Below are 15,093 nucleotides of genomic sequence, written 5' to 3' on the forward strand. Positions count from 1 at the left end.
CGCATGAAGAAATAACCACCTGCAACGTTTGGTTTAGGTTTTAGGTGCATTTTAAATTTTATTGCTTTAATCGCATTTTCTCGACGAGCTGAGCACGTTTTCTGAAATGTGCTCCTCCCGTCACTCTTGTTGGGTGCGCATAGTAAAAAGTGCTCTTGGCAGCTAGAGAGTGCCGCGTTGACCACTGCGCATGAAGAAATAACCACCTGCAACGTTTGGTTTAGGTTTTAGGTGCATTTTTAATTTTATTGCTTAAATCGCATTTTCTCAACGAGCTGAGCACGTTTTCTGAAATGTGCTCCTCCCGTCACTCTGGTTGGGTGCGCATAGTAAAAAGTGCTCTTGGCAGCTAGAGAGTGCCGTGTTGACCACTGCGCAAGAAGAAATAACCACCTGCAACGTTTGGTTTAGGTTTTATGTGCATTTTTAATTTTATTGCTTAAATCGCATTTTCTCGACGAGCCGAGCACGTTTTCTGAAATGTGCTCCTTTCCGTCACTCTGGTTGGGTGCACATAGTAAAAAGTGCTCTTGGCAGCTAGAGAGTGCCGCGTTGGCCACTGCGCATGAAGAAATAACCACCTGCAACGTTTGGTTTAGGTTTTGGGTGCATTTTTAATTTTATTGCTTAAATCGCATTTTCTCGACGAGCTGAGCACGTTTTCTGAAATGTGCTCCTCCCGTCACTCTGGTTGGGTGCGCATAGTAAAAAGTGCTCTTGGCAGCTAGAGAGTGCCGCGTTGACCACTGCGCAAGAAGAAATAACCACCTGCAACGTTTGGTTTAGGTTTTATGTGCATTTTTAATTTTATTGCTTAAATCGCATTTTCTCGACGAGCCGAGCACGTTTTCTGAAATGTGCTCCTTTCCGTCACTCTGGTTGGGTGCACATAGTAAAAGGTGCTCTTGGCAGCTAGAGAGTGCCGCGTTGACCACTGCGCATGAATAAATGACCATCTGCAACGTTTGGTTTAGGTTTTGGGTGCATTTTTAATTTGATTGCTTAAATCGCATTTTCTCGACGAGCTGAGCACGTTTTCTGAAATGTGCTCCTCCCGTTACTCTGATTGGGTGCGCATAGTAATAAGTGCTCTTGGCAGCTAGAGAGTGCCGCGTTGACTGCTGCGCATGAAGAAATAACCACCTGCAACGTTTGGTTTAGGTTTTAGGTGCATTTTTCATTTTATTGCTTAAATCGCATTTTCTCGACGAGCTGAGCACGTTTTCTGAAATGTGCTCCTCCCGTCACTCTGGTTGAGTGCGCATAGTAAAAAGTGCTCTTGGCAGCTAGAGAGTGCCGCGTTGACCGCTGCGCATGAAGAAATAACCAACTGCAACGTTTGGTTTAGGTTTTAGGTGCATTTTTAATTTTATTGCTTAAATCGCATTTTCTCGACGAGCTGAGCACATTTTCTGAAATGTGCTCCTCCCGTCACTCTTGTTGGGTGCGCATAGTAAAAAGTGCTCTTGGCAGCTAGAGAGTGCCGCGTTGACCACTGCGCATGAAGAAATAACCACCTGCAACGTTTGGTTTAGGTTTTAGGTGCATTTTTAATTTTATTGCTTAAATCGCATTTTCTCGACGAGCTGAGCACGTTTTCTGAAATGTGCTCCTCCCGTCACTCTGGTTGGGTGCGCATAGTAAAAAGTGCTCTTGGCAGCTAGAGAGTGCCGTGTTGACCACTGCGCATGAAGAAATAACCACCTGCAACGTTTGGTTTAGGTTTTAGGTGCATTTTTAATTTTATTGCTTAAATCGCATTTTGTCGACGAGCTGAGCACGTTTTCTGAAATGTGCTCCTCCTGTCACTCTGGTTGGGTGCGCATAGTAAAAAGTGCTCTTGGCAGCTAGAGAGTGCCGCGTTGACCGCTGCGCATGAAGAAATAACCACCTGCAACGTTTGGTTTAGGTTTTAGGTGCATTTTTAATTTTATTGCTTAAATCGCATTTTCTCGACGAGCTGAGCACGTTTTCTGAAATGTGCTCCTCCCGTCACTCTGGTTGGGTGCGCATAGTAAAAAGTGCTCTTGGCAGCTAGAGAGTGCCGTGTTGACCACTGCGCATGAAGAAATGACCATCTGCAACGTGTGGTTTAGGTTTTAGGTGCATTTTTAATTTTATTGCTTAAATCGCATTTTCTCGACGAGCTGAGCACGTTTTCTGAAATGTGCTCCTCCCGTCACTCTGGTTGGGTGCGCTTAGTAAAAAGTGCTCTTGGCAGCTAGAGAGTGCCGCGTTGACCACTGCGCATGAAGAAATGACCATCTGCAACGTTTGGTTTAGGTTTTTGGTGCATTTTTAATTTTATTGCTTAAATCGCATTTTCTCGACGAGCTGAGCACGTTTTCTGAAATGTGCTCCTCCCGTCACTCTGGTTGGGTGCGCATAGTAAAAAGTGCTCTTGGCAGCTAGAGAGTGCCGCTTTGACTGCTGCGCATGAAGAAATAACCATCTGCAACGTTTGGTTTAGGTTTTAGGTGCATTTTTAATTTTATTGCTTAAATCGCATTTTCTCGACGAGCTGAGCACGTTTTCTGAAATGTGCTCCTCCCGTCACTCTGGTTGGGTGCGCATAGTGAAAAGTGCTCTTGGCAGCTAGAGAGTGCCGCGTTGACCACTGCGCATGAAGAAATAACCACGTGCAACGTTTGGTTTAGGTTTTAGGTGCATTTTTAATTTTATTGCTTAAATCACATTTTCTCGACGAGCTGAGCACGTTTTCTGAAATGTGCTCCTCCCGTCACTCTGGTTTGGTGCGCATAGTAAAAAGTGCTCTTGGCAGCTAGAGAGTGCCGCGTTGACTGCTGCGCATGAAGAAATAACCACCTGCAACGTTTGGTTTAGGTTTTATGTGCATTTTTAATTTTATTGCTTAAATCGCATTTTCTCGACGAGCTGAGCACGTTTTCTGAAATGTGCTCCTCCCGTCACTCTGGTTGGGTGCGCATAGTAAAAAGTGCTCTTGGCAGCTAGAGAGTGCCGCGTTGACCACTGCGCATGAAGAAATAACCACCTGCAACGTTTGGTTTAGGTTTTAGGTGCATTTTAAATTTTATTGCTTAAATCGCATTTTCTCGACGAGCTGAGCACGTTTTCTGAAATGTGCTCCTCCCGTCACTCTTGTTGGGTGCGCATAGTAAAAAGTGCTCTTGGCAGCTAGAGAGTGCCGCGTTGACCACTGCGCATGAAGAAATAACCACCTGCAACGTTTGGTTTAGGTTTTAGGTGCATTTTTAATTTTATTGCTTAAATCGCATTTTCTCGACGAGCTGAGCACGTTTTCTGAAATGTGCTCCTCCCGTCACTCTGGTGTGGTGCGCATAGTAAAAAGTGCTCTTGGCAGCTAGAGAGTGCCGTGTTGACCACTGCGCATGAAGAAATAGCCACCTGCAACGTTTGGTTTAGGTTTTAGGTGCATTTTTAATTTTATTGCTTAAATCGCATTTTCTCGACGAGCTGAGCACGTTTTCTGAAATGTGCTCCTCCCGTCACTCTGGTTGAGTGCGCATAGTAAAAAGTGCTCTTGGCAGCTAGAGAGTGCCGCGTTGGCCACTGCGCATGAAGAAATAACCACCTGCAACGTTTGGTTTAGGTTTTGGGTGCATTTTTAATTTTATTGCTTAAATCGCATTTTCTCGACGAGCTGAGCACGTTTTCTGAAATGTGCTCCTCCCGTCACTCTGGTTGGGTGCGCATAGTAAAAATACTCTTGGCAGCTAGAGAGTGCCGCGTTGACCACTGCGCAAGAAGAAATAACCACCTGCAACGTTTGGTTTAGGTTTTATGTGCATTTTTAATTTTATTGCTTAAATCGCATTTTCTCGACGAGCCGAGCACGTTTTCTGAAATGTGCTCCTTTCCGTCACTCTGGTTGGGTGCACATAGTAAAAAGTGCTCTTGGCAGCTAGAGAGTGCCGCGTTGGCCACTGCGCATGAAGAAATAACCACCTGCAACGTTTGGTTTAGGTTTTGGGTGCATTTTTAATTTTATTGCTTAAATCGCATTTTCTCGACGAGCTGAGCACGTTTTCTGAAATGTGCTCCTCCCGTCACTCTGGTTGGGTGCGCATAGTAAAAAGTGCTCTTGGCAGCTAGAGAGTGCCGCGTTGACCACTGCGCAAGAAGAAATAACCACCTGCAACGTTTGGTTTAGGTTTTATGTGCATTTTTAATTTTATTGCTTAAATCGCATTTTCTCGACGAGCCGAGCACGTTTTCTGAAATGTGCTCCTTTCCGTCACTCTGGTTGGGTGCACATAGTAAAAGGTGCTCTTGGCAGCTAGAGAGTGCCGCGTTGACCACTGCGCATGAATAAATGACCATCTGCAACGTTTGGTTTAGGTTTTGGGTGCATTTTTAATTTGATTGCTTAAATCGCATTTTCTCGACGAGCTGAGCACGTTTTCTGAAATGTGCTCCTCCCGTCACTCTGATTGGGTGCGCATAGTAATAAGTGCTCTTGGCAGCTAGAGAGTGCCGCGTTGACTGCTGCGCATGAAGAAATAACCACCTGCAATGTTTTGTTTAGGTTTTGGGTGCATTTTTAATTTTATTGCTTAAATCGCATTTTCTCGACGAGCTGAGCACGTTTTCTGAAATGTGCTCCTCCCGTCACTCTGGTTGGGTGCGCATAGTAAAAAGTGCTCTTGGCAGCTAGAGAGTGCCACGTTGACCACTGCGCATGAAGAAATGACCATCTGCAACGTTTGGTTTAGGTCTTAGGTGCATTTTTAATTTTATTGCTTAAATCGCATTTTCTCGACAAGCTGAGCACGTTTTCTGAAATGTGCTCCTCCCGTCACTCTGGTTGGGTGCGCATAGTAAAAAGTGCTCTTGGCAGCTAGAGAGTGCAGCGTTGACCACTGCGCATGAAGAAATGACCATCTGCAACGTTTTTTTTAGGTTTTGGGTGCATTTTTAATTTTATTGCTTAAATCGCATTTTCTCGACGAGCTGAGCACGTTTTCTGAAATGTGCTCCTCCCGTCACTCTGGTTGGGTGCGCATAGTAAAAAGTGCTCTTGGCAGCTAGAGAGTGCCGCGTTGACCACTGCGCATGAAGAAATAACCACCTGCATCGTTTGGTTTAGGTTTTAGGTGCATTTTTAATTTTATTGCTTAAATCACATTTTCTCGACGACCTGAGCACGTTTTCTGAAATGTGCTCCTCCCGTCACTCTGGTTGGGTGCGCATAGTAAAAAGTGCTCTTGGCAGCTAGAGAGTGCCGCGTTGACCACTGCACATAAAGAAATAACCACGTGCAACGTTTGTTTTAGGTTTTAGGTGCATTTTTAATTTTATTGCTTAAATCGCATTTTCTCGACGAGCTGAGCACGTTTTCTGAAATGTGCTCCTCCCGTCACTCTGGTTGGGTGCGCATAGTAAAAAGTGCTCTTGGCAGCTAGAGAGTGCCGCGTTCACCACTGCGCATGAAAAAATAACCACCTGCAACGTTTGGTTTAGGTTTTAGGTGCATTTTTAATTTTATTGCTTAAATCGCATTTTCTCGACGAGCTGAGCACGTTTTCTGAAATGTGCTCCTCCCGTCACTCTGGTTGGGTGCGCATAGGAAAAAGTGCTCTTGGCAGCTAGAGAGTGCAGCGTTGACCACTGCGCATGAAGAAATAACCACCTGCAACGTTTGGTTTAGGTTTTAGGTGCATTTTTAATTTTATTGCTTAAATCACATTTTCTCGACGAGCTGAGCACGTTTTCTGAAATGTGCTCCTCCCGTCACTCTGGTTTGGTGCGCATAGTAAAAAGTGCTCTTGGCAGCTAGAGAGTGCCGTGTTGACTGCTGCGCATGAAGAAATAACCACCTGCAACGTTTGGTTTAGGTTTTATGTGCATTTTTAATTTTATTGCTTAAATCGCATTTTCTCGACGAGCTGAGCACGTTTTCTGAAATGTGCTCCTCCCGTCACTCTGGTTGGGTGCGCATAGTAAAAAGTGCTCTTGGCAGCTAGAGAGTGCCGCGTTGACCACTGCGCATGAAGAAATAACCACCTGCAACGTTTGGTTTAGGTTTTAGGTGCATTTTAAATTTTATTGCTTAAATCGCATTTTCTCGACGAGCTGAGCACGTTTTCTGAAATGTGCTCCTCCCGTCACTCTTGTTGGGTGCGCATAGTAAAAAGTGCTCTTGGCAGCTAGAGAGTGCCGCGTTGACCACTGCGCATGAAGAAATAACCACCTGCAACGTTTGGTTTAGGTTTTAGGTGCATTTTTAATTTTATTGCTTAAATCGCATTTTCTCGACGAGCTGAGCACGTTTTCTGAAATGTGCTCCTCCCGTCACTCTGGTTGGGTGCGCATAGTAAAAAGTGCTCTTGGCAGCTAGAGAGTGCCGTGTTGACCACTGCGCATGAAGAAATAGCCACCTGCAACGTTTGGTTTAGGTTTTAGGTGCATTTTTAATTTTATTGCTTAAATCGCATTTTCTCGACGAGCTGAGCACGTTTTCTGAAATGTGCTCCTCCCGTCACTCTGGTTGAGTGCGCATAGTAAAAAGTGCTCTTGGCAGCTAGAGAGTGCCGCGTTGGCCACTGCGCATGAAGAAATAACCACCTGCAACGTTTGGTTTAGGTTTTGGGTGCATTTTTAATTTTATTGCTTAAATCGCATTTTCTCGACGAGCTGAGCACGTTTTCTGAAATGTGCTCCTCCCGTCACTCTGGTTGGGTGCGCATAGTAAAAATACTCTTGGGAGCTAGAGAGTGCCGCGTTGACCACTGCGCAAGAAGAAATAAGCACCTGCAACGTTTGGTTTAGGTTTTATGTGCATTTTTAATTTTATTGCTTAAATCGCATTTTCTCGACGAGCCGAGCACGTTTTCTGAAATGTGCTCCTTTCCGTCACTCTGGTTGGGTGCACATAGTAAAAAGTGCTCTTGGCAGCTAGAGAGTGCCGCGTTGGCCACTGCGCATGAAGAAATAACCACCTGCAACCTTTTTGTTTAGGTTTTGGGTGCATTTTTAATTTTATTGCTTAAATCGCATTTTCTCGACGAGCTGAGCACGTTTTCTGAAATGTGCTCCTCCCGTCACTCTGGTTGGGTGCGCATAGTAAAAAGTGCTCTTGGCAGCTAGAGAGTGCCGCGTTGACCACTGCGCAAGAAGAAATAACCACCTGCAACGTTTGGTTTAGGTTTTATGTGCATTTTTAATTTTATTGCTTAAATCGCATTTTCTCGACGAGCCGAGCACGTTTTCTGAAATGTGCTCCTTTCCGTCACTCTGGTTGGGTGCACATAGTAAAAGGTGCTCTTGGCAGCTAGAGAGTGCCGCGTTGACCACTGCGCATGAATAAATGACCATCTGCAACGTTTGGTTTAGGTTTTGGGTGCATTTTTAATTTGATTGCTTAAATCGCATTTTCTCGACGAGCTGAGCACGTTTTCTTCAATGTGCCCCTTCCGTCACTCTGATTGGGTGCGCATAGTAATAAGTGCTCTTGGCAGCTAGAGAGTGCCGCGTTGACTGCTGCGCATGAAGAAATAACCACCTGCAATGTTTGGTTTAGGTTTTGGGTGCATTTTTAATTTTATTGCTTAAATCGCATTTTCTCGACGAGCTGAGCACGTTTTCTGAAATGTGGTCCTCCCGTCACTCTGGTTGGGTGCGCATAGTAAAAAGTGCTCTTGGCAGCTAGAGAGTGCCACGTTGACCACTGCGCATGAAGAAATGACCATCTGCAACGTTTGGTTTAGGTCTTAGGTGCATTTTTAATTTTATTGCTTAAATCGCATTTTCTCGACAAGCTGAGCACGTTTTCTGAAATGTGCTCCTCCCGTCACTCTGGTTGGGTGCGCATAGTAAAAAGTGCTCTTGGCAGCTAGAGAGTGCAGCGTTGACCACTGCGCATGAAGAAATGACCATCTGCAACGTTTTTTTTAGGTTTTGGGTGCATTTTTAATTTTATTGCTTAAATCGCATTTTCTCGACGAGCTGAGCACGTTTTCTGAAATGTGCTCCTCCCGTCACTCTGGTTGGGTGCGCATAGTAAAAAGTGCTCTTGGCAGCTAGAGAGTGCCGCGTTGACCACTGCGCATGAAGAAATAACCACCTGCATCGTTTGGTTTAGGTTTTAGGTGCATTTTTAATTTTATTGCTTAAATCACATTTTCTCGACGAGCTGAGCACGTTTTCTGAAATGTGCTCCTCCCGTCACTCTGGTTGGGTGCGCATAGTAAAAAGTGCTCTTGGCAGCTAGAGAGTGCCGCGTTGACCACTGCACATAAAGAAATAACCACGTGCAACGTTTGTTTTAGGTTTTAGGTGCATTTTTAATTTTATTGCTTAAATCGCATTTTCTCGACGAGCTGAGCACGTTTTCTGAAATGTGCTCCTCCCGTCACTCTGGTTGGGTGCGCATAGTAAAAAGTGCTCTTGGCAGCTAGAGAGTGCCGCGTTGACCACTGCGCATGAAGAAATAACCACCTGCAACGTTTGGTTTAGGTTTTAGGTGCATTTTTAATTTTATTGCTTAAATCGCATTTTCTCGACGAGCTGAGCACGTTTTCTGAAATGTGCTCCTCCCGTCACTCTGGTTGGGTGCGCATAGGAAAAAGTGCTCTTGGCAGCTAGAGAGTGCCGCGTTGACCACTGCGCATGAAGAAATAACCACCTGCAACGTTTGGTTTAGGTTTTAGGTGCATTTTTAATTTTATTGCTTAAATCACATTTTCTCGACGAGCTGAGCACGTTTTCTGAAATGTGCTCCTCCCGTCACTCTGGTTTGGTGCGCATAGTAAAAAGTGCTCTTGGCAGCTAGAGAGTGCCGCGTTGACTGCTCCGCATGAAGAAATAACCACCTGCAACGTTTGGTTTAGGTTTTATGTGCATTTTTAATTTTATTGCTTAAATCGCATTTTCTCGACGAGCTGAGCACGTTTTCTGAAATGTGCTCCTCCCGTCACTCTGGTTGGGTGCGCATAGTAAAAAGTGCTCTTGGCAGCTAGAGAGTGCCGCGTTGACCACTGCGCATGAAGAAATAACCACCTGCAACGTTTGGTTTAGGTTTTAGGTGCATTTTAAATTGTATTGCTTAAATCGCATTTTCTCGACGAGCTGAGCACGTTTTCTGAAATGTGCTCCTCCCGTCACTCTTGTTGGGTGCGCATAGTAAAAAGTGCTCTTGGCAGCTAGAGAGTGCCGCGTTGACCACTGCGCATGAAGAAATAACCACCTGCAACGTTTGGTTTAGGTTTTAGGTGCATTTTTAATTTTATTGCTTAAATCGCATTTTCTCGACGAGCTGAGCACGTTTTCTGAAATGTGCTCCTCCCGTCACTCTGGTTGGGTGCGCATAGTAAAAAGTGCTCTTGGCAGCTAGAGAGTGCCGTGTTGACCACTGCGCATGAAGAAATAACCACCTGCAACGTTTGGTTTAGGTTTTAGGTGCATTTTTAATTTTATTGCTTAAATCGCATTTTCTCGACGAGCTGAGCACGTTTTCTGAAATGTGCTCCTCCCGTCACTCTGGTTGAGTGCGCATAGTAAAAAGTGCTCTTGGCAGCTAGAGAGTGCCGCGTTGGCCACTGCGCATGAAGAAATAACCACCTGCAACGTTTGGTTTAGGTTTTGGGTGCATTTTTAATTTTATTGCTTAAATCGCATTTTCTCGACGAGCTGAGCACGTTTTCTGAAATGTGCTCCTCCCGTCACTCTGGTTGGGTGCGCATAGTAAAAATACTCTTGGCAGCTAGAGAGTGCCGCGTTGACCACTGCGCAAGAAGAAATAACCACCTGCAACGTTTGGTTTAGGTTTTATGTGCATTTTTAATTTTATTGCTTAAATCGCATTTTCTCGACGAGCCGAGCACGTTTTCTGAAATGTGCTCCTTTCCGTCACTCTGGTTGGGTGCACATAGTAAAAAGTGCTCTTGGCAGCTAGAGAGTGCCGCGTTGGCCACTGCGCATGAAGAAATAACCACCTGCAACGTTTGGTTTAGGTTTTGGGTGCATTTTTAATTTTATTGCTTAAATCGCATTTTCTCGACGAGCTGAGCACGTTTTCTGAAATGTGCTCCTCCCGTCACTCTGGTTGGGTGCGCATAGTAAAAAGTGCTCTTGGCAGCTAGAGAGTGCCGCGTTGACCACTGCGCAAGAAGAAATAACCACCTGCAACGTTTGGTTTAGGTTTTATGTGCATTTTTAATTTTATTGCTTAAATCGCATTTTCTCGACAAGCCGAGCACGTTTTCTGAAATGTGCTCCTTTCCGTCACTCTGGTTGGGTGCACATAGTAAAAGGTGCTCTTGGCAGCTAGAGAGTGCCGCGTTGACCACTGCGCATGAATAAATGACCATCTGCAACGTTTGGTTTAGGTTTTGGGTGCATTTTTAATTTGATTGCTTAAATCGCATTTTCTCGACGAGCTGAGCACGTTTTCTGAAATGTGCTCCTCCCGTCACTCTGATTGGGTGCGCATAGTAATAAGTGCTCTTGGCAGCTAGAGAGTGCCGCGTTGACTGCTGCGCATGAAGAAATAACCACCTGCAATGTTTGGTTTAGGTTTTGGGTGCATTTTTAATTTTATTGCTTAAATCGCATTTTCTCGACGAGCTGAGCACGTTTTCTGAAATGTGCTCCTCCCGTCACTCTGGTTGGGTGCGCATAGTAAAAAGTGCTCTTGGCAGCTAGAGAGTGCCACGTTGACCACTGCGCATGAAGAAATGACCATCTGCAACGTTTGGTTTAGGTCTTAGGTGCATTTTTAATTTTATTGCTTAAATCGCATTTTCTCGACAAGCTGAGCACGTTTTCTGAAATGTGCTCCTCCCGTCACTCTGGTTGGGTGCGCATAGTAAAAAGTGCTCTTGGCAGCTAGAGAGTGCAGCGTTGACCACTGCGCATGAAGAAATGACCATCTGCAACGTTTTTTTTAGGTTTTGGGTGCATTTTTAATTTTATTGCTTAAATCGCATTTTCTCGACGAGCTGAGCACGTTTTCTGAAATGTGCTCCTCCCGTCACTCTGGTTGGGTGCGCATAGTAAAAAGTGCTCTTGGCAGCTAGAGAGTGCCGCGTTGACCACTGCGCATGAAGAAATAACCACCTGCATCGTTTGGTTTAGGTTTTAGGTGCATTTTTAATTTTATTGCTTAAATCGCATTTTCTCGACGAGCTGAGCACGTTTTCTGAAATGTGCTCCTCCCGTCACTCTGGTTGGGTGCGCATAGTAAAAAGTGCTCTTGGCAGCTAGAGAGTGCCGCGTTGACCACTGCACATAAAGAAATAACCACGTGCAACGTTTGTTTTAGGTTTTAGGTGCATTTTTAATTTTATTGCTTAAATCGCATTTTCTCGACGAGCTGAGCACGTTTTCTGAAATGTGCTCCTCCCGTCACTCTGGTTGGGTGCGCATAGTAAAAAGTGCTCTTGGCAGCTAGAGAGTGCCGCGTTGACCACTGCGCATGAAGAAATAACCACCTGCAACGTTTGGTTTAGGTTTTAGGTGCATTTTTAATTTTATTGCTTAAATCGCATTTTCTCGACGAGCTGAGCACGTTTTCTGAAATGTGCTCCTCCCGTCACTCTGGTTGGGTGCGCATAGTAAAAAGTGCTCGTGGCAGCTAGAGACTGCCGCGTTGACCACTGCGCATGAAGAAATGACAATCTGCAACGTTTGGTTTAGGTTTTGGGTGCATTTTTAATTTTATTGCTTAAATCGCATTTTCTCGACGAGCTGAGCACGTTTTCTGAAATGTGCTCCTCCCGTCACTCTGGTTGGGTGCGCATAGTAAAAAGTGCACTTGGCAGCTAGAGAGTGCCGCGTTGACCACTGCGCATGAAGAAATAACCACCTGCAACGTTTGGTTTAGGTTTTGGGTGCATTTTTAATTTTATTGCTTAAATCGCATTTTCTCGTCGAGCTGAGCACGTTTTCTGAAATGTGCTCCTCCCGTCACTCTGGTTGGGTGCGCATAGTAAAAAGTGCTCGTGGCAGCTAGAGAGTGCCGCGTTGACCACTGCGCATGAAGAAATGACAATCTGCAACGTTTGGTTTAGGTTTTGGGTGCATTTTTAATTTTATTGCTTAAATCGCATTTTCTCAACGAGCTGAGCACGTTTTTTGAAATGTGCTCCTCCCGTCACTCTGGTCTGGTGCGCATAGTAAAAAGTGCTCTTGGCAGCTAGAGAGTGCCGCGTTGACCACTGCGCATGAAGAAATAACCACCTGCAACGTTTGGTTTAGGTTTTAGGTGCATTTTTAATTTTATTGCTTAAATCGCATTTTCTCGACGAGCTGAGCACGTTTTCTGAAATGTGCTCCTCCCGTCACTCTGGTTGGGTGCGCATAGTAAAAAGTGCTCTTGGCAGCTAGAGAGTGCCACGTTGACCACTGCGTATGAAGAAATGACCATCTGCAACGTTTGATTTAGGTTTTAGGTGCATTTTTAATTTTATTGCTTAAATCGCATTTTCTCGATAAGCTGAGCACGTTTTCTGAAATGTGCTCCTCCCGTCACTCTGGTTGGGTGCGCATAGTAAAAAGTGCTCTTGGCAGCTAGAGAGTGCCGCGTTGACGACTGCGCATGAAGAAATGACCATCTGCAACGTTTGGTTTAGGTTTTAGGTGCATTTTTTATTTTATTGCTTAAATCGCATTTTCTCGACGAGCTGAGCACGTTTTGTGAAATGTGCTCCTCCCGTCACTCTGGTTGGGTGCGCATAGGAAAAAGTGCTCTTGGCAGCTAGAGAGTGCCGCGTTGACCACTGCGCATGAAGAAATAACCACCTGCAACGTTTGGTTTAGGTTTTAGGTGCATTTTTAATTTTATTGCTTAAATCGCATTTTCTCGACGAGCTGAGCACGTTTTCTGAAATGTGCTCCTCCCGTCACTCTTGTTGGGTGCGCATAGTAAAAAGTGCTCTTGGCAGCTAGAGAGTGCCGCGTTGACCACTGCGCATGAAGAAATGACCATCTGCAACGTTTGGTTTAGGTTTTAGGTGCATTTTTAATTTTATTGCTTAAATCGCATTTTCTCGACGAGCTGAGCACGTTTTCTGAAATGTGCTCCTCCCGTCACTCTGGTTGGGTGCGCATAGTAAAAAGTGCTCTTGGCAGCTAGAGAGTGCCGCGTTGACCACTGCGCATGAAGAAATAACCACCTGCAACGTTTGGTTTAGGTTTTAGGTGCATTTTTAATTTTATTGCTTAAATCGTATTTTCTCGACGAGCTGAGCACGTTTTCTGAAATGTGCTCCTCCCGTCACTCTGGTCGGGTGCGCATAGTAAAAAGTGCTCTTGGCAGCTAGAGAGTGCCGCGTTGACTGCTGCACATGAAGAAATAACCACCTGCAACGTCTGGTTTAGGTTTTAGGTGCATTTTTAATTTTATTGCTTAAATCGCATTTTCTCGACGAGCTGAGCACGTTTTCTGAAATGTGCTCCTCCCGTCACTCTGGTTGCGTGCGCATAGTAAAAAGTGCTCTTGGCAGCTAGAGAGTCCCGCGTTGGCCACTGCGCATGAAGAAATAACCACCTGCAACGTTTGGTTTAGGTTTTGGGTGCATTTTTAATTTTATTGCTTAAATCGCATTTTCTCGACGAGCTGAGCACGTTTTCTGAAATGTGCTCCTCCCGTCACTCTGGTTTGGTGCGCATAGTAAAAAGTGCTCTTGGCAGCTAGAGAGTGCCGCGTTGACCACTGCGCAAGAAGAAATAACCACCTGCAACGTTTGGTTTAGGTTTTATGTGCATTTTTAATTTTATTGCTTAAATCGCATTTTCTCGACGAGCCGAGCACGTTTTCTGAAATGTGCTCCTTTCCGTCACTCTGGTTGGGTGCGCATAGTAAAAAGTGCTCTTGGCAGCTAGAGAGTGCCGCGTTGACCACTGCGCATGAAGAAATAACCACCTGCAACGTTTGGTTTAGGTTTTAGGTGCATTTTAAATTTTATTGCTTTAATCGCATTTTCTCGACGAGCTGAGCACGTTTTCTGAAATGTGCTCCTCCCGTCACTCTTGTTGGGTGCGCATAGTAAAAAGTGCTCTTGGCAGCTAGAGAGTGCCGCGTTGACCACTGCGCATGAAGAAATAACCACCTGCAACGTTTGGTTTAGGTTTTAGGTGCATTTTTAATTTTATTGCTTAAATCGCATTTTCTCAACGAGCTGAGCACGTTTTCTGAAATGTGCTCCTCCCGTCACTCTGGTTGGGTGCGCATAGTAAAAAGTGCTCTTGGCAGCTAGAGAGTGCCGTGTTGACCACTGCGCAAGAAGAAATAACCACCTGCAACGTTTGGTTTAGGTTTTATGTGCATTTTTAATTTTATTGCTTAAATCGCATTTTCTCGACGAGCCGAGCACGTTTTCTGAAATGTGCTCCTTTCCGTCACTCTGGTTGGGTGCACATAGTAAAAAGTGCTCTTGGCAGCTAGAGAGTGCCGCGTTGGCCACTGCGCATGAAGAAATAACCACCTGCAACGTTTGGTTTAGGTTTTGGGTGCATTTTTAATTTTATTGCTTAAATCGCATTTTCTCGACGAGCTGAGCACGTTTTCTGAAATGTGCTCCTCCCGTCACTCTGGTTGGGTGCGCATAGTAAAAAGTGCTCTTGGCAGCTAGAGAGTGCCGCGTTGACCACTGCGCAAGAAGAAATAACCACCTGCAACGTTTGGTTTAGGTTTTATGTGCATTTTTAATTTTATTGCTTAAATCGCATTTTCTCGACGAGCCGAGCACGTTTTCTGAAATGTGCTCCTTTCCGTCACTCTGGTTGGGTGCACATAGTAAAAGGTGCTCTTGGCAGCTAGAGAGTGCCGCGTTGACCACTGCGCATGAATAAATGACCATCTGCAACGTTTGGTTTAGGTTTTGGGTGCATTTTTAATTTGATTGCTTAAATCGCATTTTCTCGACGAGCTGAGCACGTTTTCTGAAATGTGCTCCTCCCGTTACTCTGATTGGGTGCGCATAGTAATAAGTGCTCTTGGCAGCTAGAGAGTGCCGCGTTGACTGCTGCGCATGAAGAAATAACCACCTGCAACGTTTGGTTTAGGTTTTAGGTGCATTTTTCATTTTATTGCTTAAATCGCATTTTCTCGACGAGCTGAGCACGTTTTCTGAAATGTGCTCCTCCCGTCAC

This window comes from Syngnathus scovelli, chromosome 4 (genome assembly GCF_024217435.2).
Source record: "Syngnathus scovelli strain Florida chromosome 4, RoL_Ssco_1.2, whole genome shotgun sequence".
In the NCBI taxonomy this organism is placed as follows: domain Eukaryota; kingdom Metazoa; phylum Chordata; class Actinopteri; order Syngnathiformes; family Syngnathidae; genus Syngnathus; species Syngnathus scovelli.